General features: G+C 36.6%; 1 protein-coding gene across 3 annotated transcripts in view; it reads right to left on the reverse strand.

The window, feature by feature from the left end:
- The window catches only part of SEMA3A (semaphorin 3A), a 279,577-nt gene that overhangs the window by 234,080 nt on the left and 22,499 nt on the right, over window positions 1-22,998 (reverse strand). For 2 of the 3 annotated variants that reach the window (XM_083860064.1, XM_083860066.1), the window contains exon 2: window positions 2,616-2,686. The gene's annotated coding sequence lies outside the window, so the exon portion shown is untranslated. Of the gene's footprint in view, window positions 1-2,615; window positions 3,208-22,998 lie in introns of those variants that run through there. The other variant, XM_083860065.1, reaches the window with a different exon arrangement.

A 22,998-nucleotide genomic window follows, 5' to 3' on the forward strand; every position in this document is an offset into this window, starting at 1 on the left:
GGGGGAGAAAGTTGGGACATTTCAACAGCCCTTCTCCCTCTCTGTCTCCTGCAGTTTGCACAGCAATGACAGAGAAAACCTAGCAAAAAAGAAGAAACCAGTGTTGTGGCTTTCCTGCCTTTTCTACCACCTTAGAACGAGGTCTAGCAGCAAATCCTAGTAGGTTGTGCATTGCAGCCAGTGTCTGGGAACATGTATAGGGAAGGTTTTGGCAAGTACAATAAACCCAAATACTTCATGAGAATGAGTGCTTAGTTTCAGAAGTTGTCTTAAACCACATTCAACAATATGATATGTGTGGTTTTCTGATATTGTTACTTTCATGCCCCCTTCCCCTTCCCACTCCATTTTAAAATACCTGAAAAGTATCTTTAATGCTTCTTTCCCCTTTCAGGTAAGTATATTAACAGTCAGATTGAGTACCATGAGCACAAGCATTAGATCTTGGGAAGATGATTGAAACCTTAATAAATTTGAAACCGTTTTCAATTAGTACACAGGAAATTTACTTTGTGAGCCATGACTTGTTTTATTAGTGCCCTGGAGGGCAATTTAGATTGGAAAAATCAGGACATCACTGTTTGCCAAAAAAAGAAAACAGATACTTAGTTTCCATCTATAGTCTGGGATACAGCCATGAAAATGGGACTAAAATATTATTGAGTATCAAAAAGTATCTATAAATTGGGGTCAATCATAGTTCCAAAGTGTTGGAAATTACATTCATCCCATCCTAAAATGTGTGGTTATCTTGGAAGTTTGCCACTTGCTAACATACTGCTTTTACTTTTAAATCAACCCAAAGTAAAACCTTTATATTACACTTTTAAGAGGTTCAATTAAGATATGGAAATAGTTGCTCAAGAAAGCAGGAACCCCTTTAAAATTTATCATACCTTTCAAACTTTAGTCACCTGAGTTTTCTATGGGGTTACATCATATGCACTCTCAATTTTTCTTCTCTGTTATTGCTTATGTTCTCAGCTAGCCAGAAATGAAATACTTATATCAAATATATAGAATAGAGGGAACTAAGTAGAGGTTATGTATTAGCAGAAGCAATCCCTTCTGAAACTATGAATAGTGAGATAAACTTCTGTTACTGCAAAATTTGTTCTGCCAATTGTAGTCTGGCCAGTAAAGGTGAAGGAGAGGATACACCCAATGAAACAACTCTTAATATTCCTTTCCCTGACGTACACAGGCATCAGCTACAAAAGTGTTCCTTGTGTATTAACCTGCCTTGACCTCATCCACCTGAATAAAGGCCTCTTGCAGTGTGGTCTATAATTTTTCAATACTTTTTAATCATACCCACGTCAGTGCCTTTCACACTTCAGCAAGCTCCTTCAAATGATGCCAAACTCAGATTCAGCAGCACTGGAGCATGGCTTAAACACTTAGGGCTAAATTATCATTACTCTTGCTTGGTTGTGGAAGGGAGGGAGAAATCTTCTCTCCCTTTCTCCCACATTGTGATCGTAACTCCAAGGGTAAAAGATAGAAATATGAGAACATCTTGTGCACCTTGCTCTGTATGAGCTGACACATGGGGTGAGAAAAAAAATCTCCAAGAAAACAGTGAAGTGCTTTAGTGTTTTCACAGAAGCATATACCAGAAGGATGCAGCTCTAAACAAGTATTTGCATCATTTAATTTCAAGTTGCATCTGTACAACAAGCACAGTGTAATTAGGTAAAAAGAGGCAGCTCCAAAAAGAATTCAGAATATCTAAATAAAGCTAGTGCTCAAAGCCAATCATTGTGAGAAGAACCTATAGTGACTGTAACTACTACACAGTTCACACAAGGAATATTACTCCATGGTCAGTCACAATTCCTATAAAAAAGGGAACATTAAAAACCACAAGGCCATTGGCATTATAGATTTCCTTTCCCATCTGAAGTTTTTATTTTAAAAATTTGTGCTTGTCAAATCAGTAAGTGCAGTAAATGAGCTCTTGTACCTGAAACTATTTCAAACATCCAAGTATCCAGCCAAGAGCTGAACCTGCAAGATTGGTCTCTTGTAAATGATGCTTCTTCCGGAACAAGAAGGCTACCAGATATGAAAACAACATTTACACTTCAGAGCAGTTGTGTATTTACCATCCTATCACACTTTCACATGATGGACATTTCTGACCCAGAGGCAGAAATACCAGTTTTGATTCCCAGCTCCCTAGGAAGAAGGGCCCTGGTGTGGCCATCCACTGAAATTTCCCAAATAAATCAAAATGCACAATGTCCTGTTGTGCCAGGTCCCACCTCAGCAAGTAGGATTGACATTGTCAGGACACAAAACAAGGACCAAAACTGTAGGGCACATCATGGGCTTTACCTGTGCCTTATTACAAGCATAGTATCTATCTGTCTCCATCAAGTCGGTAGTCTCTGGATAGGCATCTAGCTGAGGATTTAACAGAAAATTAAACAAAACCAATATTCAAATCCTTTACATGAATTTCAGAGCACTATTTAGGCCCTTTAGGGAACATATTAAACTTGTACAGCATTCTTAATCCCTGGGAAACAAGCAGGAAGGAACTGTTAGCTTTAACTTATTTAAATGCATGCCAAAAAAGGAAAAAAAATAAAAAGAACAAAAGGTCTTACCTCACGCAGCCACAAGTGTTTAACGGTCAAAGCAAAATTATCCAGTTTGATTGATGTCTCTTTTGATACTCCTAAAGGAAAATAATTTCATATTTAAAAAATACAACCAGCTTACAGAAAAAAGCCCTAACACAACCACATAGAAGCTTACCTACTTCTGAACAGTAAATAAGGACATAATCAACCACCACAGTATTGCTTTAAAGCATCCAAAGTCTTGATTATGTAACAGGGGCCATTCTAAATTCAATAAGATTGGGGAAAGTGCATGGCAGGGGTCTTATGATGAAACACAGTCATATTGCACTTATATAAAGTATCAGCTTTTTTTTTTTTTTTTTTTTTTTTTTTTTTTTTTTTTTTTTTAATGAAGTGAACTCATCTTGGTTTGCAACTGGAGTTTGTTAGGATTGTCTCAGTATTGGACAAAAAAAAAATCCTCCCCAACGAACCTCCTCCATCCCCCCCACACCTCTAGATGCATTGATTTTCATTGGAATGCAGTTACATCTCCTTATAAAAGCAAGCCTAGACGGATAATATTGAAATAAATTAGTTTCACTTTCTGAAACATTATAGTCCAGTTTTACGACAGCTCACTCAGTTAATCTCTCTTAGGAAAAGGCAAGGGAGTGAGGGGATATTCATTTGGAGAGGGGACAGGCAGGATGGCAGGAGTGCAGCACTGCAGCAATGCACACCAGGAAACTTGCTCTGCCAGCAGCCAGAACTCTGAAGCACAGAATGCTTGGGGGCCACACAAGACTTCTGGGCATTTTTTGGACTTTAATATCTACTCAGACACGTATGTGGGCATCCACAATGACCAGCTCCACCTAACGAAGATGATCAGAGAGTCAAGTTCAAATTGGAGTAGCTCAGAGCAGTTAACTTTAAACTTCAGCTGTAAAAGAGACTCACACTTGGCTGGAAAAACTTAAATAATTGACCTGTCTACACCTATATAAATGTTCTCCATCCAGTCTGCTCCTTTTTATTTGTAACCTGAAAATGTGCAAGATAGGGTAAATGAAAAAAGCATATAAGAAATTATGCAACTTGTTTGCTCATGTAAATGAACTTTTCAGGCACTGGCACAAAGTTACCACTGTGATGCTCACACATGAACACTGACACCCCGTGATGTGATTTCCTGCTCCAGGACCTAGAAAACACCCTGATTGTCAAGATGCTAGAGAGTGAAAGGGCTATGGTTGAGCAGAGAAAAATGCTTTTCAATACTCTCTGTATGGAATGTATCCATGAAAAATCAAGTCCAAATGGAATTAAACCCAGTTGGATCTACAGTTGACTCATTTCACTAAGCATTTCAAATTAAAGATTTCTGTTTGGAACACATGGACTGTGTTGGTTAATTTTGTTATATTTCTGATGGCAGATGCTATGGGACCCTACAGATTTCTAGGATACAGTTTGTATCTTAATATGTGCTTGCACAATTCCTAGCATTCCTTGGCAAAAAAGCTAGCAACATTCTCACGTAAAATTAGGCAAGGTCTTGTTTGTTACATGCTTTTCAAAAAAGTTTCTATATTTGGATCATGATTTACAGTTCCACTGAAATGCTCTGGCTTTCTAAATGTGATTGACACAAGAGGAACTATGCTGCAATATTTTGAAATATAAAAGAACCAAAGACATTTTGGGATAACTTTCCTGTGCAAATGTATTATAAGAAGTTTGCTGAGACACATTCTAGCTTCTAGTTTTTAAAGAGTTGGCAGAAGAAAACTCATCCATTGGAAGAAGCCAGTGCTGAGATCTTGCCCATGTCAACTGTCAAACAGAAGCCAACACACAATTGAAGTAAATAGGAAAAAAGTTTCAATATCTCAAAAAAAAAAAAAAAAAAAAAAAAAAAAAAAAAAAAAAAAAAAGAGTTGATCTTCTGCAACCTAGATAGTGATTCAAAGTGAAATAAATTACTTAATCTGCTAAAGGGAACAATAGCTGCTGATTCGCTCTCCAGAAGTGATGTTTTTTGGTTTTTCTTTCCTACTGGTGTTCTTATTTGCGAGCTAAAGACAAATTTCAGACCTTATTCTACCCTGTGGTAAAACCTGGACAAAACCCAGTGAAGAAAGACGTTTCAATGGACTGTGGAAATAAGACCCAAATTTGATGCAAAGCCATCAAACCTCACAGCCCGAGTTCTGAGGAGGCCAACAGAGAACACTTAAGAGATAAACTGATACAGAAGCCATAAAAGATACCTCTATGGATTCTTATGTTTTATCTTTTCTTAACCTGATTCTAATCCATTATTTGGGAAGACAACAGAGTGTCCTGAGTATTAACCAGGTTCATCATTCCAATTCTGCTAGAGTTTTCTTAGTCACAACACAAGCTCTGTAACCACACTGCTAATCCAGTCTCTGCACAAGGCTGTACAACACTCATCCCAAAACAAACTGGTTTTAAACACTTCATATTCAAACTTTCTCTTTTTCCTGCAATATGCATGCACTTAACTATTGAATTAAATATGCAACAGCTGAATAAAGCGTATTCTTCATTATAGCAGAATTTGAGTGTTATAGAAATATTATTATTGTGATGCTCCTGCCACAGCTCTATCAACACTTTCCTGAGATATAGTAGCAGCTGTATTTTTCTATTTTCCTCATCTGGTTAAAAAAGCATTCTCCAGACAAAAGCTTCTGATTAAAATTCTGTGTTAAAAAGACTATGCCTTTTTAAGATCAGATGTGGAAAAGGTCTGCAGTTTATCTCTAAGCCACAAAAACCCCATTAAATAAATCAAATTATTTACTGTTGAGATTTTTCCCCTTCTTTTTGAAATTGACTTTTTAGCATCCCAGAAAATACACTTAAAAAAAAAAAAAAAAAAAAAAAAAAAAAAAAAAAAAGTCTTTTTTAGATTCTCGGGAGTGACATCAAAATTTGAAGCACCCAACATTATCAATCCCTTGTGAAATTAAGCTTGCAGGTGCATGCACTTTTTTCTAAAGTATATGAAGTTCAGTCTAAACATCCTAGTAATAAATAGAACAAGTACCACTGATTTTCATCTTTCCTAGTTATCTTGCCAGGACAGACTGGTAACATTCCTGTACCTCTTTCAGACGTTTTAAAGGTTTTTTTAAATGTCTCAGGTGTATGGCAATGTGAAGATCAACCCACCCACCCACACGTACACACACAGGTAGGCAGAAAGAAAAACTAATTTTATTAAAATTTTTGTACAATCTTCATTGCTTTCTCCTTGCGTGCTCCCACAACTTCAGGGCCACTCACAGGAGCCAGACTACCTCCTGCTGCTTTTTACAGCTGAGGTTTCTCAGTCCTTTATAGGCACCGTTTGACCCCATTCCAGCTGGCTCTGATAATCAAATACGAGCAGCCAAGTCCAGTTCTAGCTCCCTGCTCCCCTAACAACTGCTCTAGGAGTGAAAGGAGTAGACCACCCTGTTGAACCAGCAAAAAAATTTAATAGGAAATTCTGCTCATTTTATTATTTCTTACAAGACAAAAGGAAGAGAGAGAGCAAAGAGGAACCTTTTGTGGATGTGATTAGCTCTTACTCAATTGAAAGTCCAATTTGGAAAAAAAATTGTTTGACCATGAGTTTTTGCAGACATACAGCAATTTTAAGTTAAGCAGATATTTCAGATGCACTTCACTAGGTTGGTTTCATCTGTGGAATACTCCACATATGAAGTGTTAGTTTTGGTAGCTGTTTTATTAGTGGGCTTATACACACTTGAAATGAATAAATTTGGATGAAACATCTCTTCCTTCTTTGAACTTTTTTTTTTCATTCTATGATTATTATATTCTATAAAAAATATGTCATTGAAAGGTCTTAGTGATAGCTAAGAGAGAATTCCATGAGCTCACATTGTCTGAACTACTGAGCTTGAGATGAGACAGGAGCCCCTGGAAGGAGAGATTGTTTCCTGAGAGCAAATGAGGGAGTCTATACCTATGGACAAGCTCAGAGAAGTTCTCTGGGTTGATGGAGGAAGCAAGAGAAGGAAAACTGAGTTTGTAGCATGGAGTTCTTAAAAAAGCAGAGAGCAAATATAGAGAAAAAAACGGAAAATTAGATTTGTCCCAGGTAACAGGAATCCCAGTGCTGACTGGGAACAAGATCTTCATCTGAGAGCTACACTGGGCAGTTTACTTTAATTGCCTTCACCTAAGATCTAAAAGCTTTCTCCAAGTTTGTTGTTGTTGTTGTTGTTGTTGTTGTTGTTGTTGTTGTTGTTGTTTTAATCAAATACAGTTTTGAAGGTTTGGGTTTTTTCCCCTCTCTAAGAAAAGTTTGGACAGGTTCATATCACAATTATGCCTGATTTAAGTGTCCTGTCACAGCATCTCATCAAGTACACAGAACTGAAGATGCCAGTGAATACATTTTCATAAAAATATTCCTCATTGACACTAAACATCAATATTTGCATAAGCAAGGAGCCCTAAGTGATGATGTTTGGCTTTAAACCAATGCTAGAAGTGTTTGTCACAAGGTCTTGAGATAAGCTGTAAGCAGATAGAAAGTTATGTAAAGCATATTTTTGTCTTCTGCAGATATAAACTTTATGCCAGACATAATTACACCATGAGTGATAGCATTTGAATGCAAATATTCTAAAATGGACAAACGGCATGTTAGTGTATGTATCATTTTTACTCCAAAAGTCGCCTGCAAAGGTGTTTATCTAAAACTGTGGCTTTTCAAAATTAGACTCACAGAATGGCAAAGTCTCAGTTTGTGTTTGGAGAAAGTACATAGAATTCCTGCTAGTCAGGTTTTGTGGTCTCCAGCTGACATAAACATTCTCAGAAGCTATATTATGCATACCGTTCTGTGTATGCATAAAATTTTGGTAACCCACCAACAGGGAAAGAGATGTAGAAACACTTTCTTGCCTTAGAACTTATTGGTGAAAATGAACACAGGCATTTTCAGAACCGAAGTTATTAACCAAAGCTTTTCCTGGTTGGTACCTATAAGGGCAAACATATTATTCTCAATGAAAAGCAGCTTTGTAAAAGTGAAAGAGGAAACCTCATGGGTGGTCTTCTAAGAATATAAAAACTTGTTTTATGCTCTAGATGCATTAAAAAAAATAAAAATTAAAATGAACCTTATGGCTACCTTTGTGTCCCAGAGGCACAGGAGCAAGATGCCTTGTTTGAGTCCATGAGGAGCTATATTTTCTATTCCTTGGTTTGGTGTTCAGCAATGTGCATTTCCCAAATCTGACTCAAAGTTCATGAGATAGTTCTATGAGTTTCATTCCCTAAACTCACTCAAGTGAGATTCCTATGGAGATGAGGCACAATTGAACATTTCTTTTATCAGCAGAGAGTCTAAATTGATTGCAATAGGTTTTGGAATATCCTTGGGCAGAGGTCTCCACTCTGCTTGATATTTTGGCACTGGCAGTAGCCCTGTCTTACAAACGAGTGATTTAGACTTTGCAGAATCTGGCATTCTGTGTCTAATTCATGTTTTTAAAATCTTTGCTTCTGCTACCTGTCAACCCTGCAGCACTCTCTCAACTACTACATCTCTACTATGCAGATATACATACATTTCTCCTCTTTTCAAGATGTGATGATGATTACATTTTCTGGTATTTGGGAAGGAAATAGAGTCATCAATAATACAGTTGCCTTGTCATTCTGGTAAAAATTTCATGCCATCCAGTATAGTGGCAAATATTAGAATTTAGAGAGAGACAAAAAAAGTAAAAACCCTCTCCAATGATATATTACAGGTTTTAAAAGGGTAGAGAATAGTTTCTAAACTGTTGTCTTTATTTAGGTCTTTTAACTTTTTTTTAATGTTATATAGACAAATCATTTATTGTGATAAATATTATCTTTTGATCTCTTTTGCTTTATGTCTTCCCAATAAAATTCCATAAAGTGGAGCAACTGCATTTCTTCCATATGCAAAATTGCTTAAGACATTTCTGATCTCTCTGTGTTAAACGTTGCAGGATGAATGAAAGAGATGCAGAAGCAGATACAATTGTAGATTAACATAACCTAATGCTATGAGGTATTTGACTTAAAGCAGAGGCAGGGCCTAAATCCATCTGCCATGCCTCCCACTCTTTTTAAGCTTCCTCCAGGCCCATCTAAATCCAGTATTCCATAAACATCATCACATAACTTTGTCATGACTGTAGAATTACTAATTGACCACTCTGTTCTCACTAATGCAAGACCTTCCCTTTCTTTATGAAGTCACCTTTCCTGCTGATAGATGTCACAGGACACGCAATTTCCTTCTGAAAAGGCCATTAAATGTGACAAATGCATAAGCACACTTTGTTTCCTCCCTGAGGCAGGGATCCAGGAGTTTTGAAGGGGAGTCTCTTGCATCATTCTCCCTGCCAGCCAGTTTGTCAGGTCCAGCCAGGACCAGTGGCATAAATTGACTTGGTGAGATATACCTTTGAAAGTGATTATTTACAACTGTAAAGAAAGAATAACACTGGGGAAAAGATTTTAAGTTCTTCACTGAGTGAGGGTTGTATTTTTTTTCTAATTCAGTGGAATATTCTGCTATCATGCCATATTATTTCCTGCACTGCAGGGGTGGTAACTGGTGTTCAGTAAAAGTAGTTTCAACCCGCATTAATGATCTTGATCTAAAATTAAGTTGATAATAGGACTGCAGACCATTGGAAAACATTAAATTACTTATTAATTTACACTTGAATATAGTGCAAGTCTTGTCATTGGATTCAATGTAAATGTTTCGAGCCCTTCTGTTCTAACTCAAGCAGTTCTGTATTTATAATCAAATCCAGTGGCCAAACCCCCTAAAAAGTCTTACTTATTTAAACACAGTCTATATGAATAAAAAAAAAAAATTAAAAAAGTCTCTTTGTGATAGTTCAGCAGCTTGCACTGGTTTAGTTGGGTGGTCTCCATTAAATTCCAGTACTGATAGTGTCTATGCTGTCTTTACTATGGCTGATAATTTTATTGGAAATTTTAGCAAATAAACATGAAGCTGTAACTCTTTTTATCTCTTTGAAATGTCCTATTCAAACTAAGGAGCATTAAAAATATATAATAATAATAATAATGAAAATATCTTACGCTATTTCTATACACAAATCTTTTTAATAGAAAGACTTTATTTCCTTGACATTTAATTCAGAATTATAATTATGTTCTTTGGGAAGAAGCTTTTTCCTTCTTTTGTAATAAAACAGGTTGAATAATTTCTCTGAACAACTCTGGGTTTCTATACAGAAGAGACTGGAAAGGATTTCTACAATGATTGCTAAGAAACTACATCTCATAGATGTATAATAACAACTCTTAGCTTAGTGAAAAAGAAAATATGGGAAAAAAAACTAAGCTTCATTGTAGAGAAGAATATCCTCTTACATGGAGGATATATATTTTTTTTTAAAAAAAGAACAGTTTATTCTCAGATTGTGTTCTGTCATAAATCATACAGACAGATGTGTGCCTTAGTCACGCATCAAGGTTGATTACCATTTCTTTAAGTTTATATAACACAGGCTAAGGATTACTCTTTTTTATTGTAACTTTTTTCATTTTTTAGTAGAGAAAATGTAATATTGCATGCATTTTTCTTTGCTACAGCACATCTGTACAATAAAAACAATATTTACATCATGCAATTTTCTGCTCTTATGAAGAAAATCTAATCATAGCTGGGTCTGCTTGTTCTCTTTCTAAGAACATATTTTGGGGGAAATCCTCATATGGGCTAAGATAATGATAAAAATTTTTCATTGCATATTCTGCTACCCACATGTCTATATTGTATATTTTAAAAATTATTTGATCAAAACCATTTTAGAATGTATGTATAGATGAAAGTGTTTGGATATATACCAATTTAATAATTAAGCCCTGTTGAATTCCTGCGGCCTTGAGGACTATTAAATATCAGGATGTGTATGACTTTTTTTTTAACTTCACTGCACTAGGCCAGCCTGAACTAGAAGTGGGATTCTTCTTCAGTATAGTTTCTTACCAAAGAAAATTCTGAGAGGAGAGCATGCACATCAAGGATAGTGATCTGACCTCAGCTATTACACAGTCATAGCTGGCATCAAGAAGAGATCAACATGAGGTTACTCAATATTTCTATTAGATAGAGTTCAGATTTGACATTAGTCATGGGTATAAAGCTGTGCTTTGGAATTCAAGCTCCCTTCATTTTTTGTCAGTTCCAATGAACTCACAGAAACAAAGTTGCTTATATTGCACAAAGGAACAAGCACATGGCTGAGACAATTGAAATCTTTGTCTGAGGAACTCATAGTGAAATGATCAGTGTCCATCAGTGTTTGAAACTTACTAAATTAGGTCTAGTTCTTTAAATATGAAAAGCAAAGTGAACATCTAATTTGTCATTGAAATAGCAGCCTTCTAACTCAGCATAGTCTGTTATTTTTGGAGGTGACATAGGTGACATGGTTCTCTTAGACAATCTCATGACAAGTGCTTTTTATTACTCACATCACCATAAAGGGGTCTCCTTTTTCCACAGAAAAGGACAAAAGACAGATGATGTGAATTTACTAGTGAAAATGTTAGAGTGCATCACATTTAGTAAAAAAAGACCATTTCCTCTGTCAATCCAAGAATATTTGAAAAGTTATACAAAGTATTTCTGTCCTGTCATAATACAATTCACAGAGTAGAAGATCCTGGCTCATTGATATATCTATAGAAAAAATAACACTAATATCTTAGGAGAATTTATGTTTGAAACTTATTGATGTGCCACAAACTGTGTTTAGTCCTCTTATTTTCTTCTCCCAGTCAGAAGAGAAATGGGAAAGTTATTTCAACAGTTTGTGATTTTTTTCTTAGTAAATATTAAACAAAACCAAACAAAAAAAGTAAGGGCTCTTTTAATTGTGCTTTGCACTCCTTCCTCCCCCCACAGTGGTACATTTTTTCCATACAGCTGTGATGTTTATGTTCATTCTGACTCACACTGGAAGGAAAGGAGGTGCTAATATCCATGATCAAATCAGTTCATAAATTTACTTCACTGCCTTGTCACACAATCAACACTTGTTTTTCCACTGAATTTGTTTCTCATTATTTCTTCTCCTCTACCTCACCCATGAACAGTTTTAGACCAATTGAAAAGCATTTGCAAAAAAACATTTTAAAAGTAAGATGACTTACCTGATGACAATTCTCCTTCAAAATGGGAGAGTTTTGTGCTTTTTTTGAGCAAGAAACTCTCCTCTGAGGCTCTTCTCTTTCTCTGCCTGTCCTACACTGTGGCTTTAACCTCTGCCATCATTATAATTTCCCTAACCAAGGATTATGATGTCACAACATTTTCATGTTATGATGGACCTCTTTGGGTTCTGGCTATAATTACTACTTCTCTGGGTGTAGCTATGTAGTTGTCAAAGAAAGAGATAATATAAAAATAAGGAAGCAAATTACACTGCCTAGTTCTTGGCCTATTTTTTCCTTATGTTGATGTTGTTTGAATACCAAAGTCTCTGGTACTTTAACCAGTGACATGTAGATGCGTTTTGGTGTCTGAAGGAATCAGAAAGTAAACAGGTGATGGAGTTATTTCACTTATCCCCACTGAAACCTCTTATTGGTTGAAACACAGGAAGAACTAGTATATCTACTGCATCTCATTCTACTGCCTAATAGCCTTCTTTCTCTGTTCAGCAGAAATTAAATATTAAAATTAACTAACTGATTATTAAAATAATATCTATTTTTCTGTCTGTCTTTGTGCAAATGAACACCCTTGCCTGGATAAATGACTTTTTGGTCTAAAAGGTCATAGAAAATGGTCTGGAAATAGAAGCTGTGTTCCAAGAAATATTTTATTGCAAGCTTTGCCATTGGAAGGAAACTGGGTAATCTCTGCTACTTAAGATTTTTAAAGATAGATTTCAAAAATTAATTTCATCTCAGCTGGGGATTAGGTCTCCCAAAAGAGGAATCCTAAAGAAATCAGCTTCTCAGTCTGCTAAGCAAAATATCAGAGCTAAGTGATCAAGGCTGAAATCAAAGCTCCACTCAGGTCAGGGGAGTTTAACCAAGAGTAACACTTCCTCACTGAATGCCACAGACATTTATTTTCCCTGCTGGAGTTCTCCACATCTTCCCCAAAAGCCACAGATGAGATGACACTTAGTTCAAGCAGCTGTGCAAACTGCCATGCGAACAGTGCTTAATCCTTACTGACATGTCCTGGCAATGAACACATATCTGAGGGCAGCCCTGTTTTAGATAATCTCATGCTCTGTCCTTCCCTCTCTGCCCATGCTGAGAGCAGCACAGCTAAACATAGAGAAATCCCTCTCTCTCACTCACTCCAACACGGAAAAACATCTCTGTGCACCTTGCCCTGCAATAAACAGAGTCCTGCCTTGACAGTCACCTGTGGATTGGGTCTGAGTGTAGTCAGAGAGTGGATGTGCCCTGTGTGGCACAGAGAGCTGATGAAATCATCACCAGCAACCTGGAAATCAAGGTCAGGCATATGGTCTTCCCAGAGCCCTATGAAACTATCTCAGTTTACTTGAGGTGATTTGAGTCATGGGGTGTCAGAATGAGAACACCAAACCCTGCAGCAAATGCTCAAGCCCAGAGCCATGACAGCAGCTCTGTAGGTGCCCAGATACCTTTATAATATTGATTATAATATTGATTCTGGGCTATCTTGCTTAATGCAGCCAACTGCCATACAGGGAAGATGGTTTTGCCTGGAAAAATGGCATTTGAAATATGATGCAAGAAGCAAGTTTCACCAAACCTCTGCCTGTTGCATGAGTAGTGGTTTTATTGCTATAGCACATAAGCCAGTAAGAATTTCTTGGTCTGTCGGCTTGAAATGAAACTTAGGGAAGCTAAATCTTTACTGAACTATTTGAATTTCATGGCCCATGCTTTGTTTTTGTTGGGTGTTTTCAGATTGATGACTTAAAATACAGAGGGTGGGTGTGGTTAAACACTCTGCTCCCACTCAGCCATTCCTAAAATGTATGTTCACACTCAGTTTCTCCAAGGTCCCACTGGATTTGTGTCACTGTAGAAGTGCTCTGCCAGCTCCACAAACTCAGAATAAGCATCCTGCTCTCAGTTGCACATCCCCTGAGATGTATAGTAACCATTTGATGGAAGGAACACACTCTCTAACTAACTTCCTTCAAAAATCATTACAGAGCTTTGCTTCAACTTTTGATGCCTTGGACTGTCTGTCATACTAAAACAAATCCTTCTCCAGGCTCCATTCTACCCGTTCTAAGGAAGAACATTGCTGGATGCATTGCACCATACAAAATAATTTGCTTTCCTAGGAAAAATTCCTGCAATAAAATAATGAACATCAGATGTCTACTTCCTGCTAGTGTGCTGACACTGCATAAAAAGAATGCTTCAATTCTCAGCCCAGAGCAGCCTTTCCTACTCTTCATGCCACAGACTCATAGAAACCACAATTCAACCCCATACCATGAAGCATTCAGTTTTTAGCTTAGACTTAAATAGAAGTCCATATCTTCTAATGAAATTTCTGTAACAAATGAACAGATGTAGATGTTCAGTCCATCTCTGTCCCCTTCTGGAGAAAACATTACTAGCAAAATTCTCCTTCAGTTGCTCCTTTTCTTACTTCACTCTCTTCAAAAAAAGCCTGTAGGGAGCAGATGATTTAATCTCTGGCTTCTTCAACTTACTTTTCCCCATATTCCTTTTCATCTTGACATTATTTCTGGTGGAAATTCAATTAAGTAATAATCATAGAGTCATAGTATCCTTTTGGTTGGAAAAGACCTTTCAGATCATTGAGGGCAACCATAAACTTGATACTGCCAACCCCATCACTTAACCATATCTCTTAGCATCCCACAGGATCATGGCTTGGGTTGGAAGAGACCTCAAAGATCACGTAGTTTCCATCCCCCTGCCATGAGCAGAGACATCTTTCACAAGACCAGGTTTCTCAAAGCACCCTCCAACCTTACCTTGAATACTTGAAGGGTTGGGATATCCAAAGCTTTTCTGGGCAATTGTTTTTAAATACCTCCAGTGATGGTGACTCCACCACTTCCCTGGGCAGCATGTTCCAATGCTTGTCAACCCTTTTCATAATTTTTTTCCTAATACCCAATTTAAGCCTCCCCTGGTGTAACTTGAGACAATTTCTTCTCATTCTATCTTGTTATTTGGGAGAAGAGATTTACCACACTTTGCTTCACCCTCCTTTGAGTTGTAAATATCAATAAGGTCCCTCCTGAGCCTCCTTTTCTCCAGGCTAAACAATCCCAGCTCCCTCACTGCTCCTCATCAGACTTGTACTCCAGACCCTTCCCCAACTCTGTTGCCCTTCTCTGGACTCTATCCAGCACCTGAATGTCTTTCTTGTCATGAGGGGCCCAAAACTGAGCACAGTTTTTGATGTGAGGCCTCACCAGTGCTGAGTACAGGGGTACAATCACTGCCTTGGTCCTGCTGGCGACACTATAGCTGAGAGAGGCCAGGATGTCATTGACCTTCTTGGCCATCTGAGCACAGCTCACCCCCAGGTCCTTTTCTGGTGAGAAGTTTTCCAGCCACTTATCCCAGGCTGTGGTGCTGCTGGGGGTTGTTGTGACCTAAGACCAGGACCAGCCTAAAGGCCTTGTTGAACCTCACCAAATGGCTTCAGCCCATCGTTCCAGCCTGTCCAGATCCCTCTTCAGAATCTTCTGACCCTACAGCAAATCAGCACTTCCTCAAGAAGTGCAACATCCTTTCTATACACTCTGATCTCTCATGATTTTAACCTGCAGGGTGTAGTTTGTAATGGGAAAAGAAAACATTAAGCCAGTGATTTTGTGTGCAATTTTCCCCAGTATTTTACATAACTGTATTTCCCAGCTGTGTTTGTTCACTGCATGAAAGCTAACAGGAGTAAATGTCATGCAAATTATGACAATTTCAGTGCTCTGTCTTACGATACACAAAGACAAATCTATTGAACTGAATCACTTCTAAGGTACACAAGAGGAAATCTACCATGCACTCATCCATTTAGGCATGAGACAAATTGAAACTGGTGTCAAATGAGGTATGAGAGAAAAGCCAACATCAGATTGCAAGTTCAATATGTGTTAAGTGAAGTAAGGAGAGGACTTGAGAGAATTTAGATGCTGTGGTTAATTCCTTTCTCCATTAAGAGTCACTCAAGGACTCGCTGATCTTCACAAAACAAAATAATTTTTTAAAAGTCAAGTTGTTGAAATTATCTCTGACCAGACCATACAAGAATACATTAATGTCTGTATTTTTTATCAATACAGTTTCATTGAATTTATTTTCATTATATGATATTAATTTTATGGACACACAACTGAAATATCTGGTTCCTACTTACAGGTCTCACTCTCTCTATTTAATGGATTTTGATGAAGCATGTTATGTTTTCCAGTTTTAAAAACTTATTTTCTTCATCTTCAAAAATATCCAGGTGCCAATATTTGAGGTTTTATGCAATAGCAATTCTGATAAAATTTGAGGACAAAACCAGTGCAGAAAAGTAGCACATTTTTTCCTATGTGCAATATAAATCTGAGAAATTAGTTTCTTACTTTGTGCTGATGTACATGCCAATTAAATATTATATCTCTTTATATTTATCTCAATATAATATCACAGATAAAACAAAACATGGCAATTATCATACAGAGTTCTTGTTAATAGATTTTATTTGCTGTTTGTTAGTTTTCTTCTGAGACTAAATAACTTTACAACCAAAAATTGTTTTAAAAATTGCTGTTCTGTATATCTCTTCCAAAGTTGCAAATTGTTATTGCTTGTCATGGTGCTAATTAATATTTCTTTGTTTCCTTGGGCTCTCACTTTTGTGTGCCATTTCTTCAATAAAGATTGCATGATTTTTAAAAAGAAATCATAAATTTGCTCTAAATAAAGTATAATCTTCCACCCTTTCAAATAGTGATCTCTCCCACTGTAGAGACAAAAACCTCTATATATTTCTTGTTTCAGTGTTGATATTATGAAAACTCATGGAATTACATTATTATACTCCAAAAACTATGCTGTAAATATAATGCAATAATTACAAGTAGGAATAGTTGTCTATGTAGGGGATATTTTTGATATCAGAAAGAATGGAAAGGTCAGCATACAACTCCCAGTGCAAGTTAAAATGTGCTACTAATGCCATGTGGGACATCCATGGGATTGCAGGAGGACAGGATGTGCAAAGTGGATAAACACAGATGTTTTACACTGAAAAATATTTCTGTGATGGTAAGCTGCAATTTAGCCCAGGGTTTCAGAAAGATCTGATGAGTCACACTAAACTGCTTTGTAAGACATCCAACAACTGCTGCAAACCACAAGCTGGCATTTTGTCTTGGAGAAACTGCACAATTAATGGGTCCTGCCATGATATACCACGTGATTTTCATATTCTCGAGGCCATTCCTTGGAAAGTCAGAGACATTTTTAATGCATGGTTCACCAGATTTAAAGTATTTTCCTTTAATATGCTAAGTTTCTCCAGAAATTATTTATTAGCTTTTACTGTAGCAGTAAGTTATATAATAAATGAGGGATTTAGTGTCTTTTTACTGACGATGTCTGAGAACAAGCAAGGTTAAAGAACAATGCTAAAAATATCATCACGTGGCATATCAGATACAGTTACACTTAATCTCAGGACAAGTATTGTACTGTAATTAGAATTAATTGTTTTTCTTGACGTTAGATACTCCCTTTGTAAAATGAGGATAAAAATATTGATCTTTCTGATGATGAAGAGAAGTGAGCTCTGCTGTTGAAATTTAAGGCATCATCTTTCTCCTCTCTAGTGGAAAAAAAAATCTGTATACATGTTAAAGTATTCTCCCTATATATTAGTCTCTGCTTCAGCATTTAATAAAATAGCCCTTGGACTCCAGACAAAAATGTGTTTTGTAGCATTAAATAATGCCTGGTTTTGTGCTGAAAAACAACAACAAAAAAAGATCATTACTCTGCTCATGAGTAACCAAAACATTAGATTGATTAAGTTTTTCATTCATCCACAGAAAAACTTGGAGGAAAGGATTAGGCTTATTTCTAGAAACAAATGTGTGTTTTACTATTCAAACATTTCAAAACTCTTTCACCATACCTAGGAAATATGTACTGCATCACATTTTATAAGTGGCTTTTATTCTGAGCAAGTTTTTTCTGATTTTTATAAAACTTTTCTGTAATGGCTTGAACTATTTTAATAATTTTATTATTTTACTTCATTTTGCCTTTTTACACAATTCTGGTGGAACGATTTCTCCATCCCAGTGGTACTTAGCTAAGCTTTTTAAAGAGTTTCTTGAATTCAAATATAAAATGTAAATGAGACCCTTAACTAAATCACAGATGCAAATAACATCCAGATGCATCAGTACATGTATTTCATAAACAGTCCCTATCTTTGTAATGCATTAAATTAAAATCCTGGATCCAACATTCAATAAGTGGAACTTCAAATCTTCTGAAATCCTTATTTGGATCTGATCTGCATGGCTGATGTCCATCTCTAGTCAAAAATCTCTTTGCCCACAGGAAAATGATTCCCACTGTAATCACAAATAGTTACACATGTTTCCATTGGTGCCTGTCAAGCCAAAAATTTGCTCAGGCCATGGAGCAACCTTGTCAGAAGGAAAAATATGCAGATCTCGTGCTGAAATTGTTTACTGAATAAAATATTTCAAGGCCTGGCATGTCTGGACTGCATATGGAATGAGCATCTGTATGTTTATATGCACATGTTTATGTTTGTATACGGTTTCCAGTTCTAATATATATTAAAAAAAAAAAGAAGGAAAAGAACTGTAAGTTATATATTTGACATCACCAACAGCAAGGATAAATGACCACTCCAGACTAAAATTTAAATTGCTGTCAATACTGTAAGAAAGACATTTTACACAAATATACTTTAGTTTTATGTATCTATGTACCTGCATATCTGTTATAGAAATAGAATCTTTATAAATATATTACAGCATTTGTAGAACTGTATGATTTGATGAGACAGAGTTTTGTTATTCCAATGTGCTGTTACAGTACCAAAATCAGCAGTGGAGAGAGCCAAAGTGGGAGACCCAGCAAGAGAAACAATGGGAAGTGAACAGGAGTTACACTGACAGTGAAGACAAACACATCTTGGTAGCAGCAGAGAGCAAAACAAGGGGCAAACAACAGAAATTACAGCTTGGGAGGCTCAGCTTAAATTTTAAGAGAAAAAAAAATGTTAACCACGAGGTTAGTGTTGGCAACAATCCCACTTTGAGTAGGAAGCTGGACTAGATCAGCATTTCTGTGGTTCCATGATATTTATTAAAAAATGTCTGCCCACCTTGAAACAAACAACACACTGATACAATAACTCATGTGGTTTAAGAAGGCTTATCTGTGGATATTAATTAGTAGAACAAGAGGCAACTGTTGTTTTCCAGGTAACTAACTTACACTCATCTGTGAAAATATTAATGGGATTTCTCCAATAAAAAATTAAGAGAATTGACCTATAGCAATTTGCACTACAAGACTTCCCCTAGGAATGTCTAAAATTTATTTTCTCTTTGATGAATATTGTAATGCTAAGAAGAGTAGGGCAGATGTTAGGAATTATTGTGTGTATCAGCACCTTGGATCGCATTAGTTAGCTCTCCCATTGCTCAATTTCTTTGATCAGAAAAGATTTTCCACCTTAAATGTGCCAAAAATGTACCTGCATGTAATAATGATCATTTAACCCAGAGGGTTATCATAGAAATATAATTAAAAATAAGAAATAAATAGAATTTATTTTAGGATCCAAGGACAAAGTCAGAAATTATTTTAATTTTTTGTTCACTGTGTTCTGTACCAAAACAAATTATGAAGTATGTGCTTGATTACAAATTTTAATTTACTCATTTGAAAACACTTGCAAACATTCCTTATGGTTCATTCATTGTCTTATGTAATTCTCTGCACTGTTGCATCCTTTATTTCAAAAGGAGGAATGACCTTGTACTTGTGAGATGCAGGCTCAGACATTTTGAGACACTCCCAAAAGTTTCCTCTTTTACTTGGCTTCTGCCAGAAGATTTCTAAATGCAAATGTAGGTGCTTTAAAGCATGTCCTGATTGCTTAATGATGAATAACCGCAGATGACTTGACTTCTTCTTGCTTAGGCACTAATTATCGATGTCTGGCTGAAATACACCCAACATTTTGGGTTAGCAGGGGAGGAGCTTGGCTACTATTCTGACAGGTGCTGGAATAAGACTTGATGACTGACAAACAGGAGTAATTTAGGGAATTAATGGCTGAAAAAATTGACTGTAACTATTACTTGCTTTGGTTTTTTCACTTGTAAAATAGAGAAAATAGTATTTCTTAGGAAAGAACTCTTTGAAGTATTATGAAGATGTGCTGCTTTTTCAGACCACTGTGATTTTTTTTTTTTTTTTTTTTTTTCTGGAAGGTGTTGTATATGGTGAGAAGAAGTTATTACTTTTTTTCTGGTATTGAAGGCAGATGCATAGTTAATCACGAATCCCATATTTTCATCTTTCAACTCAAATGCAGCAAAAATATTTTTATTTGCCTTCAGCTTAACAAGCAAAATTACTGATTTCTAAATGAACTGCATGAGCCTGTGCCTAAATTCAGCATCCACTACCTAACTGAAAGGCTGGTTCACAGGGCCCAAACAGATATATATTTCTTTCCTAGTCACTCTGCATGAGTATTCTTAAAAAGTCAGTGCACATTTTTAAAATGTCACTGCACTTTACACGTCAATGAACCTCGTAGGTTTGTGCTTCTGCTATACTGATCCTGAAGAAACCCTGAACTCAGTTTTGTGATATATTGATTTTGCGATGATGACAAATTACAAGTCTATTTTAATTTACTTCACTGTTTGGTAAATTTTAGCACCTCATGCTCATAACCTAGTGAAAACAAAGTAAAGAAAAAGTACTTATCCTAGGTAACAAAAGTGAAGAATTATTAATTTTCCAACTACCATTTTCCCAAATTTACCAAGAAATATCTCTGCATATGAAGAAAAAACTCATTTTTGTCCTCCTTCTATTTCTGTTATGAAAACTCCAAAGAACTCCTACCCAAAGCAAAAACAAAAAAATCCCCTTAATATCTTAGTACTGATTTCTTGGTAACTTACAATGTGGAAGCACTTACACTCTCAAGAAATAGCACTAGATTTTTTTTACTGCCAGCTCTACTTTGGGAAGCAATTGGCTGTTTCCCACTTGAACCTGCTAGAGAATTACTTGAAAGGATTTTTAGGACTAAACATTTCAGCAACCGAAGAGAAAATTAACCATATACAGTGAGATATTTTATATTACTTGAATTTAAAGAGGAAAGTTGAATTACACAATAATTATGTGCTCTTGCCAGAAACGAAAGGGTAAAATAAACTGTAGAATATACATGGAAATATTTTTCTTTCTTCATATAAATAGAAACACAAAAGGAAACAAAATGTTTCCATCACTTCTAATTTCTGAAATTCAGATACCTTCCATGTGTTAATACAGGAGCTGCTTGTGCTGAGAGCCAATGATTTTTCTGGGCTGGATCTGCCATGCTGAGCACCAGGCAGCATCACATTGCCCTGAAACTGCCTTATGACCCCAGTCTATGAAGAAATTCCTAAGACACTCTTGATCAGATAAGAAGAATGTTTTCAAGCAATAATCATGCAAAGGTTTCCCAGATGGATGATTTTGTGCCATGAATAGAACACTGTGGGGCATTGTTTTTCACAAATAGCTTTTATCCTTTTTTTTTTTTTTTTTTTTTTTTTTCACACAGTTGTCTTTTATTTCCTTGCAATGTTGGTGGTAGGAATTGCTGTAGGCCTCACAGTGAGCAACCAGCCAACCAGGAGTTCCATAAAACACTCTGTACAGGCTTAAGCCTGCCCACATACACTGCTAAGCTTTGTTACCTACAGCCAAGCTCTTTTTCACCAGTAATTCAAATCAGAACATAATCTGATGTGGGATATACCAAAACAGCAATGTCTCATCCTCTTTGAGCTACCTCAGGAGCTGGAAAGAATATAGGTGTTGTTCATAAAGTATTCTTCTCAGCTGATATAACCAATTTCTCACCTGCCTACCAGCTAGCTTAGCCAGAAAGAAATGTTAAAGGGCCTCCTCTACTCTCTGTATCTTAACTTCTTCAAATATCATGAAATAGCACCAAACTCTTATAAGCGTGTCCACCACCTGAGCTCCTGGACTCAGTCTGAGTTCCTTTGAAAACAGTAAAATTTCAGAAAGAGTTTAACCAAAAAGTAAGAGAAGGGAAGAATTACACTCTTGTTTGGTCTCTTCCCTTTTTCCTTGCCCAGAAATAACTCCGAAGTGAAAACAGTGAAAAAAGAATCAGACTTGTGTTTCGTGCATGATTTCCAGCAGCCTCAGCAACACAAATTGGAAACCACCCACCTAGCCAATGGATGAAGACCACTATCCATGTGGTCACCACTCAATAGCATATTTCCATTTTTTGCTGCCTTTTTGGATTATTTCAATGGCGCAGCTCAAGGCAGCTGTAATCAGTGCCTAAGGAGTTACAGCTGTTCATCAGGGATGTGTCAAGAAGGAGAGGGTTTGGAGCTTGTTTCCAGGGATCCTACTGTGTAGAAGGCTGGCAAAGGCTGTGGAAAAGAGAAGGTACTGAAAAAAGTTTCTGTAAAGCTGTTTTCCATAGCTGTGGCTTTGGTCACATGTGGTGAATAGTTGAGGTGCTTTTTGGTTGGGCAGCCTGGGCATTTTCACGGCAGCTATCAGGCAGTCAGCATTTCAGAGCTGGTGACTAAATTATTGAGGGGTTTGTTTTTCAGTCATTTTTCTTGATATATCTTATAAGGTCAGGGATGGATGAATGTTTGCAACCAAATAACTCATTCTTTGCATTTGCTGTTACAGACTTTCAGTCAAACTCTTAATTTTGGGGAACGCACTATTCAAAAACGTGTGTAAGTACAATAGGCTGCTGAAAGGAGACTTCCCAATTTATTTAGTGTAAGAAAGACAGAGAAAGTTCTTCTCTTATCCCAAATAAGCCAATGACTTTGTTTTAATTATATCATGGTGAAGAAGGCCCAGTGTTTTTTGCTGCTGACCTTTTAAGATCTCAAAAGCAACATTATTTGCAACTCTAGGCAGTTACCATGGTGCGGTGGACTTATTTTTAGCCAATAGCTGGATGATTAAACTTGGCAGAGAATGATGTAGATATATGGTGACAGAAAACTTCTCACACGGGATTTGTCCAGAAATCCACTGGGCATCTTTTCTTGGGGAAATGTAA

Source organism: Zosterops lateralis (genome assembly GCF_965231275.1).
Source record: "Zosterops lateralis genome assembly, chromosome: 4".
NCBI classification, from domain to species: Eukaryota; Metazoa; Chordata; class Aves; order Passeriformes; family Zosteropidae; genus Zosterops; species Zosterops lateralis.